Below are 15,979 nucleotides of genomic sequence, written 5' to 3' on the forward strand. Positions count from 1 at the left end.
ACGGGCGATGGGTGACTATTTGCTCCTCCCATTGCTCGTAGGTAGGAAAAAAAGTTTTCCAGAATATCCTGGCACAGTTTTCGGGTTATTATGTACTGTGGTTGAAAATTTTCATCTGAGTATTTGTCTTTAATGTACACTAAAAGTTGTTTCAATGAGTTATTAGTCAATAATATGCCTTTTTGAAATGGCATAAGGCATGTTTTATTGACTACTCTCATTTTTAAAATGAATTCGTTCATATTCTCAAGAATTTGATTTTGCTTGTCCAGGTCCACTCCGTAAGCACGTAAGCCACTATGCTGTCCGAATTTCGATTGAGTATTAAGGATGTCGAACCAATCATTAATTAGTTTCAGCATATTTGACATTTCCTTCCAATTTTCCTTTGACATAAATCATTTTTTACCACAGTATTCTAAAGCCTTTGCATTACGAAGTGAAAATACTTGGGCCGCTAATTTCACTCGTTGCCGTTGGAATCCCTTTGCATCAAGATGAGCTCTGCTCAAATTAAATGCAATTTTTAAATCTTGACAATTCAACTGTAGCAACTCTTCCAAAAGAGATGCATCAAGAGTTTGACCATCGAAGTTGAAACCCGAATCAAATAAATTGTTTCTTAATAATTTAATGAGATGGGGTACGTCTGCAAACACAAAAACTTTTAAAGAATTGTCTGCTGGATGTAAAAAAAAACATTGCTTTTCTCTACTTTCATATCTTGAAGTTGTTGCATTTGTAGTAATTCCTATATTTAATTGTTTCCATAAACTCATATTTGTAGGGCCCATGTCCCCAGATAGCCAAATCTGTTCGAACAAATAATGCCAAATACTTGCTACAAATTTTGATTTCAGAAATGGTACAAATTTGCATCAAAATTTGTTTTATCAAATGTTGTCGACAAACTGCTAGCAAATACGTATCAAAACATGCGTACACAATTGACGCCAAATTGATACCAAATATCGAGCAAAGCTTAGTAGTACCTGATAACAAATTGGCATCAAATTGCCGCTAAAATTAGTTGACAAAACCTAACACCAAATTAATGCCAAATATTGAGCAAATTTTGGTGACAAAGCTTGAGAACAAATTGACGCCAAATACCGAGCAAAGCTTAGCAACTACCTGATAACAAATTGGCACCAAATTGCTGTTAAAGTTTGTTGACTAAACCTAACGCCAAATTGATGCCAAATATTGAGCAAATTTTGGTAACAAAACTTAAGAACAAATTGACGCCAAATACCAAGCGATGTTTAGGGCGTTTCATTCAGATGGCGCGACACGTGAGTCGCCACTTTCAACGCGCCCCCACCTCCTTCCTCGCTCTTGTTTAGTGTCATGGCCGCTCTTGCTGCGTTTCTTCGGACGAGACGAGTACGTTTTCCTTCTTTCGTAACTGATTGAGCTAAGCGGCACGTATTCTGGAGACCAACCGAGCGAGATTCGACTTCCCAAGGAGAGCTCACCGCCAGGAAAAGGAGAGCTTGTGAGGGAGGATTGAGGCGAGGAGTCCGGTCCAGCGAGCAGGGCCCTTCCGATATTCTCATTTGGGACGCCATATTGGAAGATCGACATTGATCGTGGTAGTACAAGGGGCTCTGCAAGGTTAATTCTCGTCTTAAGATCTGGAATTGCTCTCATTCTTGTGGCTCTGGTTTATATTCTAGCCCTAGAATTGATCTCGTAGACAAAAGCAGAGGCCCCCCCTCTCTTTTTTTTCTTTTTTTTCTTTTCTTTTCTTACTTTGATTTCAATCAGTAATCCAGACTCCTTAATTCCGTCCTGTAAGATCTGGTTAATTCTCGTCTTGAGATCTTGGAATTGCTCTCATTCTTGTGGGTCTGGTTTATATTCTAGCCCTAATGTAATTTTAATATATGCATTACAATTTTACACTGTCAAATAATAAATAATATCGTTTGATAATAATAACAACAGTATAGATAATAGTAACAATTTTATTACTTGACTTATTTCATTCTATTTTTGACAACTCGTATATACATTAATTGTGGCTAAGGTCTATACTATGTCATAGTGTAGATCTTAGCTACATTTCTGGCAAGTCAGTCCAAAGTATGCGGCTTTGTTCTCTATCCTTTTTATCTGTAGCAATTTTATTTCTTTTTATTTTTTAATTATTTTTTATGTATTATCTCTTATGTATCAGGTTTCTGAAGAAGACTAAGTATATAAAGTCGAAACGTAAAACGTTAATTGTATTTAAAATTTGTTTAATTAAACGAGATTTTGTTTTTAAATTTAAATTGATGACCTTTTTATAACTCGAGAAAATCAGCCAGCCTTCCATCCTATAAGTTTATTTTGTACTGTTAGTTTAATTAATTTAGTTATATTTTTTTCCATTAACATTCCATTTGTTATAGTGATTGTGCAGTAGAAAATCTGAAAAAATAAATGTTTTTAAAGAGTAAAGATAGTATATATTTTGAAATCTATGTATTTTATGTAAACATAACATTTAAATTTATTTGCAGTTTATTTTAGAACATGCCAAAAAACACCGTTTCATAAGCTTTCTAAGAAAGTTAAAAGGCAGAAAGTGAATGTTGAAGTTGTAGAAGAACTCAATTCAACAGATTCTTTAATTGAATTCGATCAGTCGCATATTCAGCAAACACATGCTTCCGTTAAAAGCCAAAGTTCCGTAATACCAGATTTTCTTCATAATCAAAAAGAATCTGAACTTTCTCATTATTCTTAACTTTTTCATCATTCTGAACTTTCTCACCATTCTGAATTTTCTAATAATTCTGATCATTTTGAGTACTCTGAACACTTTGATTTCGAAAATAACGATAATTATAGAGATATATTTAACATTAACAGACACACCGGCAACAATAACGAGGCTCATTCAGATGACAACGATGATAATTCTGAAAACTGCGAGAATAGTGATGAGAATAAAAAATATTCGAAATGTTTCGTGAAAATAAGAGTTATAAAGAAGAGTTATAAGAGTATAAAGAGTTATACTCTTATAGTCTTAAAGAAGAGTTATAAGAGTATAAAGAATATGTAATATTATGTAATAAAATGTTTCATTCTACTTGCCGTTTGAATCTGATTAAGGCAAAATTGTAATATTAGTTTGAAATAGAAACAATTTAAAACAATTTAAAATACAAGGGAAATGCTTTAGTTTTATAACTATTATATTCTTGCAATATTAAAAATTTTACATATTCTTTCTTTGATTAAAATATTTCTCAAAATGATCTTGGAACTGTTGATGAAATATCGTGTATTTTTTTATTTGTAAAAGTTTAAAGTTTTGTTTGAATAGTTCAAAAGTTTTGTTTAAACGGTTTAAAAGTTTTGTTTGAACAGTTTTTTTCTGCTGTATATTAATTTCTATTACATCAAACACTACAAAATTCACTTCGGTTGCTTGCACCTAAATGATGTATATTATTCTTTTGTTATTTCTTTCTGACAACAGTACTGCATTATTCCATCGTAATCGACGAACTATGCACATTGTGAACATTTGTTTATTTCAATTTTGCATTCTTGCAAATAATAAATCGTGTTTCAAGTTTGAACTAGTTGTTTAAATATGCACGGTAGTTATTATTGTATGATTAAAGAAAGGAAAGTTAGTAGTATTAGGCTTATAAGAATATTGTTTTAGATGCATTTTCATAGAAATTATACTCGTGTTTTCAGTAAGATTCTATAAATCCTTCTTATACCGGCCAATGCATTATCTGCGCACGGAGTATGTGTTCCAGGCATTATATAAGATTCTCGAGTGTTTACAAATATTGTATGTGCTGTTGACAAAGTTAAATGTTTGCATATGTCAGTAAATTCACATTGTATAACATTTACTGTAATTAATATATAATTAATTATTTTATTGCCACCGTTAGATTTTATAAATGTCTTATAATGTTTTATAAATATAAAGATTTCTTTTAACATATGTAACATATGTATAAAATAATTTATTGTAAATCAATAACAAATTATATGCTTTTTTATAATTTAATGCTTTTAATTTTTCCTAAAAAAAAATATTTTAGTATTTATTAATGGCTACGTAACTTGCTGCAATTTGGCGTCAAGCTGTGTCATCAAGATTTGCTCGGTATTTGGTGTCAATTTGGCGTCAAGTTCTTTCGTCAAGATTTGCTCGCAATTTGGCACAAATTTGCTGTCAAGCTTCTGTTGGCAAGCCTTGTTCACAATATGGCGCAAATTTGCCGTTGAACTTTTGCTGCCCTGTTTTGCTCGATATTTGGCGTCAATTTGGTGTCAAGTCATGTACACAAGCTTTGCTAGCAAAACACAAGCGTATTGCAGACACAGATCGCACCGAATTTGTCGACAAGTTTTGCGCGTATTTGGTGTCAATTTGGTTACAATTTGCTGACAAATTGTTTACTGGGTCACTTGTCGTGGCCACTACTATATACTCAATTTTATAGAGTGCTTCAATTATTTCAAATAGAACGTCTTTGGTCATGGGTTTGGAATATTCATAAAAGATCGGCTGTTTCCATTTCGAAAATAAACCACGAATCATTACCACTTGACACGTCTTGTGTGGTCCATAAATTTGTTGTTCTCGACGTTCTAAATCAACTTTGTTAGAAATATAAATTTCATCAAAAGTTAATACTGCAAGTTTTTGTGCAGTTGTTAAATTCTTTCCTTTTATTTCCATTATTTTTAGTGCTTCGTGCAGAATTCCAGGCTTTACCTTAAAATTAGCAACCCAGTTTCGGAGAGTTGTGACACAAGGTAAAGGAATTTTCTGAACTTTGCGCAAATAATTGTAAGCCGTAGCACTTACAGACCGAAGGGCAATAGCTGAGGTAATATCTTCGATTGTCCATTTTATGTGACTTTTCGCGGATACAATTTTCTTCACTTGCCCTGGTGTAAATACAGTATGAAGTATGTCAGCCGCGATCTTTTCTCCAGACTTATGGATATTTTGTTCCAGGTCTTTAATCGTGTTGCATTTTTCTTTCAACTTTGTCTGAAACTGCATATTTTTGCTTATATCTTGCTTCATGTCTTTAATTGTGTTGCATTTTTCTTTCAAGTTTGCCTGAAGCTGCATATTGTTGCTTGCAAGCTGCGTATTTTCCTCTTTCAGTTCCTTCACCAGCGCCAAAAGAAGTTTAATGTTCTCTGGGTTCCTTTCCTGGTCAGCTTCTCGTACAGTTCTAAAAAGTATTGTACAATAAATGAAATAATATAATAAAAATTTGTTACAATTGTCATATAAAATAAATTTGAAACACAAGGGATGTTTTGTATCAACAAATATTATAATATTGTTAATGTTTTAATGTTTATATCTTACACAAATGTGAAGATAATATTATGAAATTTATACAATAATTACTGTTGATGTAGTTTTTAAGTAAAGAAAATTAAAAACAGATTTACTAAAAAAAAAATTTCTGCGATATCTGTCATTAAAGAGCAGCATAATAATCGAAATGATACATACTCTTGTCCAGAGTTGATAATTTCCATTGGTGCATGCTCTTCCGTTGTACTTGCATTTACAGCACAGGGATCAGTGATGATATCCGATATCGTGTATGGAGTAGGTTCCGGGATAGCGTCTTTTTCAATACTATTCTTTGTACAACCAATAAGTTCTGCATAAGTTGGTATTCCGGAACTGTAAACGTTACAAAAAATGCACTGTTATGGTATGTGAAATATATGTCAATAGAATTTTACATCAAAATCAACTTTCAAACTCAACCCAGTCAGAAATCATCAGTTGAAAAGACGGCGAATCAACGACTTTTCAACCAAAGGACCGGTTGATATAGACGTCTAAAATTAGGTCGATTATACGTTTTTGTGTCCTTCAAATTAGACCTCTATAAAATCATAGACGACATAGCCGTCTAATAGCCGACTTTTCGACTTGTCACTTCTGATTGGGAAGTTTCCAACTCAATGTCAATCTTGGATTCAAAAGTACATCGCATTCAAGCTTCGAACTTTACATCAAAGTATATTTTGTAATTCTACAGGAAACTTGAGCTTTGAATTATACATTAAAATCTAATTATAAGAATGTTACATTAAAATCTAGATTTAACTTCTATATAAAAATCTAATGTCTAATTCAAGTTTCCATCTCTAATTGAAATTCGAATCTAAAACAAAGTCGAACTCAGGTTTCGAGCTCTATTTTTAAATGCTACATCGAACTGTATTTTTCAATCTCATATTAAAATATATTTTGTATTGTAAATCGAAATCAATTTTTCATTCTTACCGAACTGATTTCTGTGAAGGTTCTACACCATTACTGTCATAAGATTTCTCAAATGGATACAGGCTACGGTCAACGTGACGCTATAAATGCTTTGGAGCGTTCTTCTTCTCTTTCTTTCTTCATTGAAAGAAAAGAAAAGAGGAATGCTTCGAAGCATTTGTAGCGTCACGTTGACCGTAGCCACAATCGCTTGTGTCTATCATTTGGTAAATTGAGAAATTCTGTTGGTATCAATCCTTTTTTGAGGCGACGTTTTACATGTGGTTCAATACCTTCGGAACGCGGTTTGGTCATTCGTTCCTCGAAGCAGTTTGACTGAAAATGTACCTCGCATATTTTTTCTGAAAGTAATTTTAATAAAAATTATTGTATTAAGAAATTTAGGTTATAAGCGTTAGGTTATGAGGTTATATAACATAATTTAATAATAATAATTATATAATTTAATAATAATAATAGCGATATAATAACATATTTTAATTACCATTTTTATCTTTGTATTCCTTATTTTTTTGACAAGCTTCCAACCATTTCGATCGCAAATCCGGATCTTGGGGAAATGTATAAAATACTACTTTTTTATTGAAGACATGAGACGTCCGATTTTTACAATTGTTTACAAAACATTTCGGCATGATGTCCGAAATAATAATAAACTATATAACACTATATATCGCTGAGTACAGCTGAGCATTAAATACATATATATCAATCATATGATCATGGTGGATTTGCAGAATGGGTAAAATCTGATTGGTTGACTACTCCCCACCACTTTCGGACGACTGCGCATCCTCCGGAATGTCTCACTCCACCATGTCCATACATTCTAGCAGTCTACAACCTTAAACATCACATTTTGCATAGATGGGATAAATCATGGTAAAAACTCACATCCAGGCATTATTGAATAGCAGTGTACCTGTAGAGCCTCTTTAGGGTGCGGTCACATGGACTGATATTTTCCGCGTAATGCGTATCGTGTAACCAATCAGAAGCGCGAATATGCGTAACCGAAAATGCGAAACGCTTCTAATTGGTTACGCGGTTACGCGTTAGGGTGCGGTTACATGGGCTGATATTTTCCGCGTAACGCGTATCGCGTAACCAATCAGAGACATTCCGCGTTTTCTGTTACGCGGAATTGAATGTCCTTAGTTCACATGAGCCATTTTTTCCGCGTAACGCGTATTGCGTAACCAATAAATTACGACGCACCCTAAGGGTGCGGTTACATGGGCTGATATTTTCCGCGTAACGCGTATCGCGTAATGGCTTCTGCCCACAGGACGCGGAAACGTTTGCCGCGCGGCAAGAAGCGACGCGGTAGCCAATAAACTATTGGTTCTTACGGAAAAGCGACATGTTGATTGGCTACCGCGTCGCTTCTTTCCGCACGGCAAGCGTTTCCGCGTCCTGTGGGCAGAAGCCATAACCAATCAGAGACATTCCGCGTTTTCTGTTACGCGGAAAATATCAGCCCATGTAACCGCACCCTTACGCGGAAAATACATCCCATATATGTGACTTCAGCCTTAAACAAAAATACATTAATCTGTGCTGTTCAGTGCTGTTACCTATACCTATATCTGGGTATAGGGGGAAAATCATCTGGAGGTCGATTCTGTATTTTGAGACGAGGTGAAAATTACAAAAGTGAACAGATTTACTAGATTTCGACAAATAAAATTGTAGATTCTCTAGTGAATTTCCTCACTTTTGTAATTTTCACCTCGTCCCAAGATACAGAATCAACCCCCTGGAGGTCGATTCTGTATTTTTGAGACGAGGTGAAAATTACAAAAGTGTGAACAGATTTACTAGATTTCGACAAATGAAATTGTAGATTCTCTAGTGAATTTCCTCACTTTTGTAATTTTCACCTTGTCTCAAGATACAGAATCGACCCCTAGAATCAACCTCCTGGGAGTCGATTGTGTATCTTGAAACGAGGTGAAAATTACAAAAGTGAACAGATTTTACTAGATTTCGACAAATAAAATCGTAGATACGCTAGTAAATTTCCTCACTTTTGTAATTTTCACCTCATTTCAAGATACACAATCGACCCCCTGGGTAGCGATCGTGTAACTTTTTCCCTAGAGCAGAAACGTGAAAAGTGAAAAGTTTCATGTAACTATCTCTTTCTATTGGTGTTGAATAGAAAGAGATAAACTTTTCACTTTTCACGTTTCCGTCCTAGGGGAAAAGATACATGATCGATCCCCAGGGTAGCGATCATGTAACTTTTTCCCTAGAGCGGAAACGTGAAAAGTGAAAAGTTTCATGTAACTATCTCTTTCTATTAGTGTTGAATAGAAAGAGATAAACTTTTCACTTTTCACGCTTCGTCCTAGGGGAAAAGTTACATGATCGCTACCCTGAAGTAAACGCCATTAACTTGTGTCGTGTGCCTTTGGATGTCCTGAATAGGGAGTTTTTGCAATACCGTCTTTCAGATACGATAACCGTATCTCAATTGTTCAGATACATAGGCTGAGTTTCCACTGAGCGCGTCACGCGTCGCGTCATCCGTCACGACCAATCAAAACATCGTATTTTATTACATTATTTGTGACGGGATATTCAGATTGGTTAACGACACATGACGCGACGCGTGACGCGCTCAGTGGAAACTCAGCCATAGGGTCCGTTCCGAGTTACGCATGAAGCGCATAGACTGTATAGAAAGTCGTTCCGATTTAATCAATGCGCGCATTGGAAGCGCTTTGGTAGCGCAGAGAATTCCCTAGATTGTACTAACCGTACTGAATTCTTAGCACTCCTCCCAGCGCATTGACTGCTTCTATTTCGACTTGAGGCAGTTGATACGTCTGATGCGTTTATGCGGTCTATGCGCTTCTTGCGTAATTCGGAACGAACGGACCGTATTGACCTCTAACAAGAGGCAGGAATTTGTAATGATATTAGCCGACTGACACTTTTTTTTAAATTAGGTGTGAAATCGATTGTATTTTGTTTGTAGATTTTCGTTTGTTAGTTTATAATTAATTTTTATTAAATATTTAAAGTGTCAGTCGTCGGCTAACATCATATGATACATCAACATATTATAAAATAAAAGAAGTTCGTTTGTAGTTAATTGTATTTTGTTTGTAGTTTTGTAGTCTCTTTTAAATTGTTTATAATTAATAAATACATTTGTTGAACTATGTAGCAGAGGGCAACAGCTATCGTTAATTGATTGTCGGATAGCTCAGTTCGACAAATGTATTTATTAATTATAAACAATTTAAAGAGACTACAACACTTTTTAACTTTACTACAAAGCTCTACAAACAAAATACAATTAACTACAAACGAGCTTTTTTTATTTTATAATATGTTCATGTATCATATGATGTTAGCCGACGCGCGACTGACACTTTAAATATTTAATTAAAATATAATTATGGACTAACAAACGAAAATGAATGCACTACAATAATCTACAAACGAAATACAATCGATTCCACATCTATTTTTTTGTACACGCATCTACTTCTACAATTTTTTAGATACCGGCCCACTCGGCATGTTATGTTGCTGAAATATTGAAATATTCGGAAATAATGCAGAAATATTTCATTAACATTTCATTTCTAACTATGCATCTAAAATATTTCAAAAATGTACATGCACCATGTTTTTTGTAATATTGCATTAACAGTATGTCTGAAATCTTTCAGAAAGTTGTTTACAATATTTATAAGTTTCTGTAATATTGCAAAAAAAATGTAGCAGATGCAATATTTTAGAAACATTTCTAAAGCATTATAAAAGTATTATTACGTTTACTTTGCACGAATAATATTTCTGTAACATATCAACGCAACATTGCATTTAAAATATTTGTGAAAAATTTCTGAAAGATTGCGTCGGTAATGAAAAATTGAATTGCAGGCAGTAAATTTTCTACAATATTGCGGGAGAAATATTGCAGATGTAATGGTTTAGAAACATTTCTGATACATGATAAAACTATTATTACGTTTGCATTGCACGCGTTATATTTTTGAATGTTTCACATACAACATTGCATTTGTAATATTTCCGAAAAGTTGCTGACAGACTTTAGAACTTATAAAAAATTAAATTTATTATAATGTAATTATTGCGGACTTGGTTAGTGGAGCGAGTGTGTTGTGCATGCGTGTGAGAGTTGCGGATAAATTAGGCGAGAGTTTAGAGGGAAACAGGAGTCGAGGTAGGCGTTAAACCGGTAGAAAGGTAGGAAGAAGATCTTAAATTTAGGATAGGATAATAGAAGTAGCAGGGAAATATTAATTAGTGAAGGAAAAGAGCGCTAAATGTTGTAGAGAGAGGGAGAGGTTAGGTGAGAGAAGGCGGGAAAATAACGCGGTGCGTTCCAAAAGGGAGCGAGATTTGCGTCACGCATAGAGTAGGTAGCGTCACTAGACGGAACAGTCTAGGCATAGAGGCAGCGGTTAAGGAGATTGACTAGAAGGTGAGCGTGAACGTGGGACGTACAGGATGGAGGGAGAAGCAGACGAGAGCGAGAAAGCAGCAATAAGGAATAAAGATGATAATTCGGCTACAATTTTGGATAGTTCAAGCAGTGAGAAAACGAGTAAAGAAATTTTTGCCACACCAAAAGAAAAAAAAAGAGGAAAAGGAAGACTTACAAAGGATGAGTTAAGAATGAGAGAAAGATCGAGCTCGGTCAGCATACTGGAGTTTATGACGAGTGATAACAGCACGGCATGCGAGTTAGCGAAAGCTAAGAGGAAAAGAGAGGAAAACGAACAACGTGCGAAGGAAATTTTCAAGAGAGATAACAAGACTGTGAGAACGCCACCAGGAATGGGCAAATCGAAGGAAGGAGTCGGCGCTGTAGGTGAGAAGAGAGAAGAGGGAGTTCTGTCAGCAACAAAGAAGGATGAAGAGGACGGTTCGCTATTAGCAATCTTGAGAGAGATTAGAGACGAGATGAGGGACATGAGGGACGAGATGAGAGAGATGAGAGAGAGGATGAACGTCTTAGAAGAGGGTTGGAGAAAAAAAGAAGAAAAGGAAGCGGAAAGGATGGATAAGATAGAAGAGAGACTATCAAAGATCGAACGAAGAAGTGAAAACACAACGGATGAGGCGACCGGCGGCAAAATGGAGGAGATTGTGGAAAAGGTGGCGGAGATAGTTAGGAAGAGAGAAAGAAATATGAAGGAAAGGAAGGAAAAGAAAAATAATCTAGTGATCAGAGGATTACATAAAGAGGAAAACAAGAGCTTAATGGACACAGCGGAGACGTTTCTTGAGAGGGAGTTCGGTGCAAAAGCGGGAGTAAAGAAGATGCGGTCAACAGGCAGGGTAGGAAGAGAGATAGTAATAGTTGAAATGGACTGCTGGGAATCGAAGGATAACATCATGAAGGAGAAGAAGCTGGAAAGTAAGAAAATTTTCATTGATCACGACCTGACCTTTGAGGACAGAGAAGTGCAAAGACGGATAAAAGAAAGGGCATGGAAAGAGAAAACAGAAGGAAAATGGGTGAAAATAGGTTATAGGAAGCTAGAGGTGCAAGGTAGGAAGTACGTATGGAGCGAGGTAGAAAATAAGCTAATAGAAAAGGAAAATTTTTAGATGGCTGCCAAGTTAGGAGAAGAGTACCAGCAAATTATGGCATTCAAGAGAACAACAGGCGAACAACACGAAAGGAGGTCGGAAAAGCGAAGCAACAGAAGAATGAAAATAGGCGAAAGATAATTTTTTGGAATGTTGCGGGTATTGAGAGGCAGGACAAAGATTTCTGGAATTACATAGTAGGTTTCGATTTTATAGGGTTATGTGAAACATGGTTAGAAGAAAAGGGATGGGATAGAATTAAGGGTAGACTGCCGGAAACGCACAACTGGAAAAACATTAACGCGGTAAGGGAAAGGAAGAAGGGTAGGGCGAAGGGAGGTTTACTAATAGGTATTAGAAAAGACTGTGTGGCGGAAGTGGAGAATTATGAAAGTGTATTGATTACAGAAAGAATTGCGCGAACGAGAATAGTAAAAGAGGAAAAAGGTCTAAATATTTTTACAGTATATAATGTAGGAGCAAAGAAAGATGTTGAAGAGATAATGGCGAAAATAACAGAGCAATGCGAAGGATGCGAAGGAGAGGATATTATTATAGGAGGCGATTTTAATATTAGAATAGGAAACTTAGGAGGTTGTAGGGACGAGGAGTGTGACTTTGAAAAGGAGAGTAAAGATAAAGTCATAGGAGATGACGGTAGAAGTTTTGTGGATATGATAAATGAAAAAGGATGGTATTTTTTGAATGGATGTACAGAGGGGGATTGGGATGGGGAATATACGTATGTGGGTGCGAGAGGCTCGGTAATTGATTATGCAATTGTAAACGATAGTGCGTAAGAGCGAGTGTTGGAATTTAGAATAAGGGACAGGGTGGACTCGGATCATCTGCCTCTGACCTTGTTACTGGAGGAAGAGGAGAATACGAGACAAATGGAGGGGTGGACAGAAGAGGAAGAAGAGGAACAGAATATGTCAAAGAAGATCATATGTTGGAACGAAGAGGCAAGGAAATTATACAAGGAGAGGACGGAGGCATGGAATGAAAACGAGGACCAGGAAATAGAGTCGGTGGATAGGAAATGGGAGAAAATCAAAAACTGGATCCTTGGAGCCTTAGTTTATAAGGAAATCAAGATAAAGAAGAGAAGGAAAATAGGGCACAAAGATTGGTGGGATAGGAGTTATACCAGAAAGAAGAGGGAGGTGAAAAGAAAGTACAGAAGATGGAGAAGTGGAAAGGGAAGTAAGGAAGACTATTTGGAAGGTAAGAAATGCCTGAAGGGGTGGTTAGAGAAGAAAAGGATGGAGAAGAGAGAGAGGGAAGAAGAGGAATTAAGAAAACTGAAGGACGAAAAGAAAATTTGGAATTACATAAACAGTCGAAGAAAGAAGAAAGAATGGAAAGAGAATAATATTCCGAAAGAGAACTGGAGAAGTTACTTCATGGAGTTGTTAGGTGGGACCGAGATGGAGGGAAGGGATGAGGCGTTGGAGGTGCGTGACATGGGAACAGAAGAAAGAAATGAGGAACAGGTTCAAGATATAGAAATGGAGTTGCAAGAAGAGGAGATAGTGAGGGCAGTCAGGAACATGAAGTTAGGCAAAGTTGCAGGTGTCGATGGAATCCCAATGGAAGCATGGCTGTATGGTGGCGCAGCGGTGAAAAGGGCTCTAACTGATCTGTTGAAGCTCATTTGGAAGGAAGGTAAAATTCCGACCGAATGGCGAACAAGTATAGTTGTCCCCCTATATAAAAGGGGGGATAAGGAGAGAACAGACAACTATAGGGGGATCTCTCTGCTGTGCACTGCATACAAGGTATATGCGGAAATTCTAAGGAACAGATTGGAGGAAATAATGGAAATGAAAGGGATGATAACTGACAGCCAAGCCGGCTTTAGGAAAGGGAGGTCTACGATGGATAACATATTTATCTTGAACCATATAGTGCAAAGGAAAAAGGAGAAAGGTATGGCAATTGGGAAAGACAAGATTTTCGCAATATTTGTGGATCTAAGGGCAGCATTCGACAACGTTGACAGAGGAATTTTATGGAAGATAATGGAAGAGAAAGGAGTAGATCGCAGTTTAATAAACAGGATAAAAGAAATTTACAAAGAGACGGAGGTGACAATACGAACGAGGGATAGGTTCACAAGGTGCTTCAAGACGAAGAAAGGTGTAAGGCAGGGCTGTGTGATGAGTCCCGCTCTGTTCAATTTATACAATGCGGACATTGATAAAGTTTTAGAAAAGCGTGGTATAGGAGGAGTGGAGCTTGGAGGAGTGAGAGTGTGGTCATTAGCATACGCGGATGATATGGTTTTGGTAGCAAAAAATAGAGAGGCTTTACTAGATATGATGAGCATGTTAAAAAGATTTTTAAAAGAAAGGAAACTAGAATTAAATACAGAAAAAACTAAAGTGTTGGTATTTAATAGTAAAGGTAAAAAAGGCAGAATGACATGGAAATGGGGCGAAAAAATAATAGAGGAAGTAGAAATGTTTAAATATCTGGGTTTCACGTTTAATAGGAAAGGTAATTATGTCGATCATATAAAAGAAAAGAAAAGGAAGGATCGCTGCAAATAGGGTCTGGGGTTTAGGAGAAAGATTATGTAAAGATGATTTTAGTAGGAGATGGACGCTTTTTAAGTACCTAGTGAAAAGTGTGATGGAATACGGAGCAGAGATATGGGGGTGGAGTGAAAAAAAGGAGTTGGAGAAAGTCATGTTGGATTATGTAAGATGGATATTTAGACTAGATTTTTGCACACCGAGGTATGTAATACTAAGGGAACTAGGATTAGAGAAACTTAAAATCTGTTGGGGTATAAGAGCCATGAGGTTCGAGAAAAGAAGCAGAGGGAAAAAAGATGGAAGTTTAGTAAAGGCATGTTGGGATGAAAAGGACACAAGGGATAAAAAGAAAAAGGATTTATATAATTTGGAACGAGAAAGGTTTTATAATAACAATGGTTGGAGCTCTGAAGTAATAAAAAAATTAAATTATGAAGGTAAAAATACTGAAGGCTTAGTAAGAATAAGGGAACAGGATATTCAAGGGCAAATAATAAACAGTAAAAAATAGAGGCAAGGTATAATACAAGGTACAAAGAGATAGAGGCGAGCAACAAAACACCGAGTTATTTATTAAAAGCGAACTTGGATAAAGTAAAAACAGGAGACGAGATTAGAGCGATGGTAAAATTAAGGTGCGGCAATTTCGAGGACGCAAATAAATACTGGCTTGACGAAGAAGATACGAAGTGTAGATTCTGCAAGTCAGGTAGGGACAATTTAGAGCATTATATAAGCGAGTGCAACATCACAAGTATGTGGTTTGAGAATTTAGGTAGAAATAACGGAGAACGATTAGAGAATATATGCAATGACAAATTTAGAATGGAAAAAGGAAAGGTGCTAAATAGATTATGGAAAAGGAGAGAGGAATACTACAAAAAAGATAACGGTTGTAAATAATAATAATGTAAATAATAATGTATTGCGGCTTGTTTGTAAAGAAGAATGTTGTTTGATGTGTGGATGGATGTGTGAGTTAAGTCGAATTGTAAACCAAGTCCTTTCTTGGCGTATAGCTGAAATAAAGACACATATTATATAATTATTGCATTTTTTCTCTTTTATTAAGAATTTTCTGATATTCCAAATTTTGTCATATGGCATTTTTAATATAAAATATAAAATATTTAATAATATTTTGTTCAGACACGGCGAGGTAATCCTCCGGATAAATAAATGGAGCACACTTTGACTGATGGAGAACACGTTGACTTTATTTCAGCTGATGATTGCGTACACTTTTGGACTTCGAGTCAAATGCTGGAGTCTTCGATTCGCTAATGAGAACAGTCGGGATTATAATCTATCCGCGACGAGGCACGAGGCAGTTCTGCCGAATTTCGTATGAACAGATAGTATCTTACATGGAGGGGGAATCAAGTTCACGAGTGCCCGGCAGGTGCTGTCACCGCGGACTTACTCAGAATTATCGTACCGTGTCGACGCGCGGTGGATCAGAATTAATGCAACTGTATCTCTAACAAACCGCCCGACTCGTAGCCGTACGGTACGAAACAAGCTATTTACAACTTAGTCTACCTAATCTTAACCTAGG

The sequence above is a fragment of the Temnothorax nylanderi genome, unplaced genomic scaffold, assembly GCF_030848795.1.
Source record: "Temnothorax nylanderi isolate EJ_2023f unplaced genomic scaffold, tnyl_v1.0 TNYL_tig0601_pilon, whole genome shotgun sequence".
NCBI classification, from domain to species: domain Eukaryota; kingdom Metazoa; phylum Arthropoda; class Insecta; order Hymenoptera; family Formicidae; genus Temnothorax; species Temnothorax nylanderi.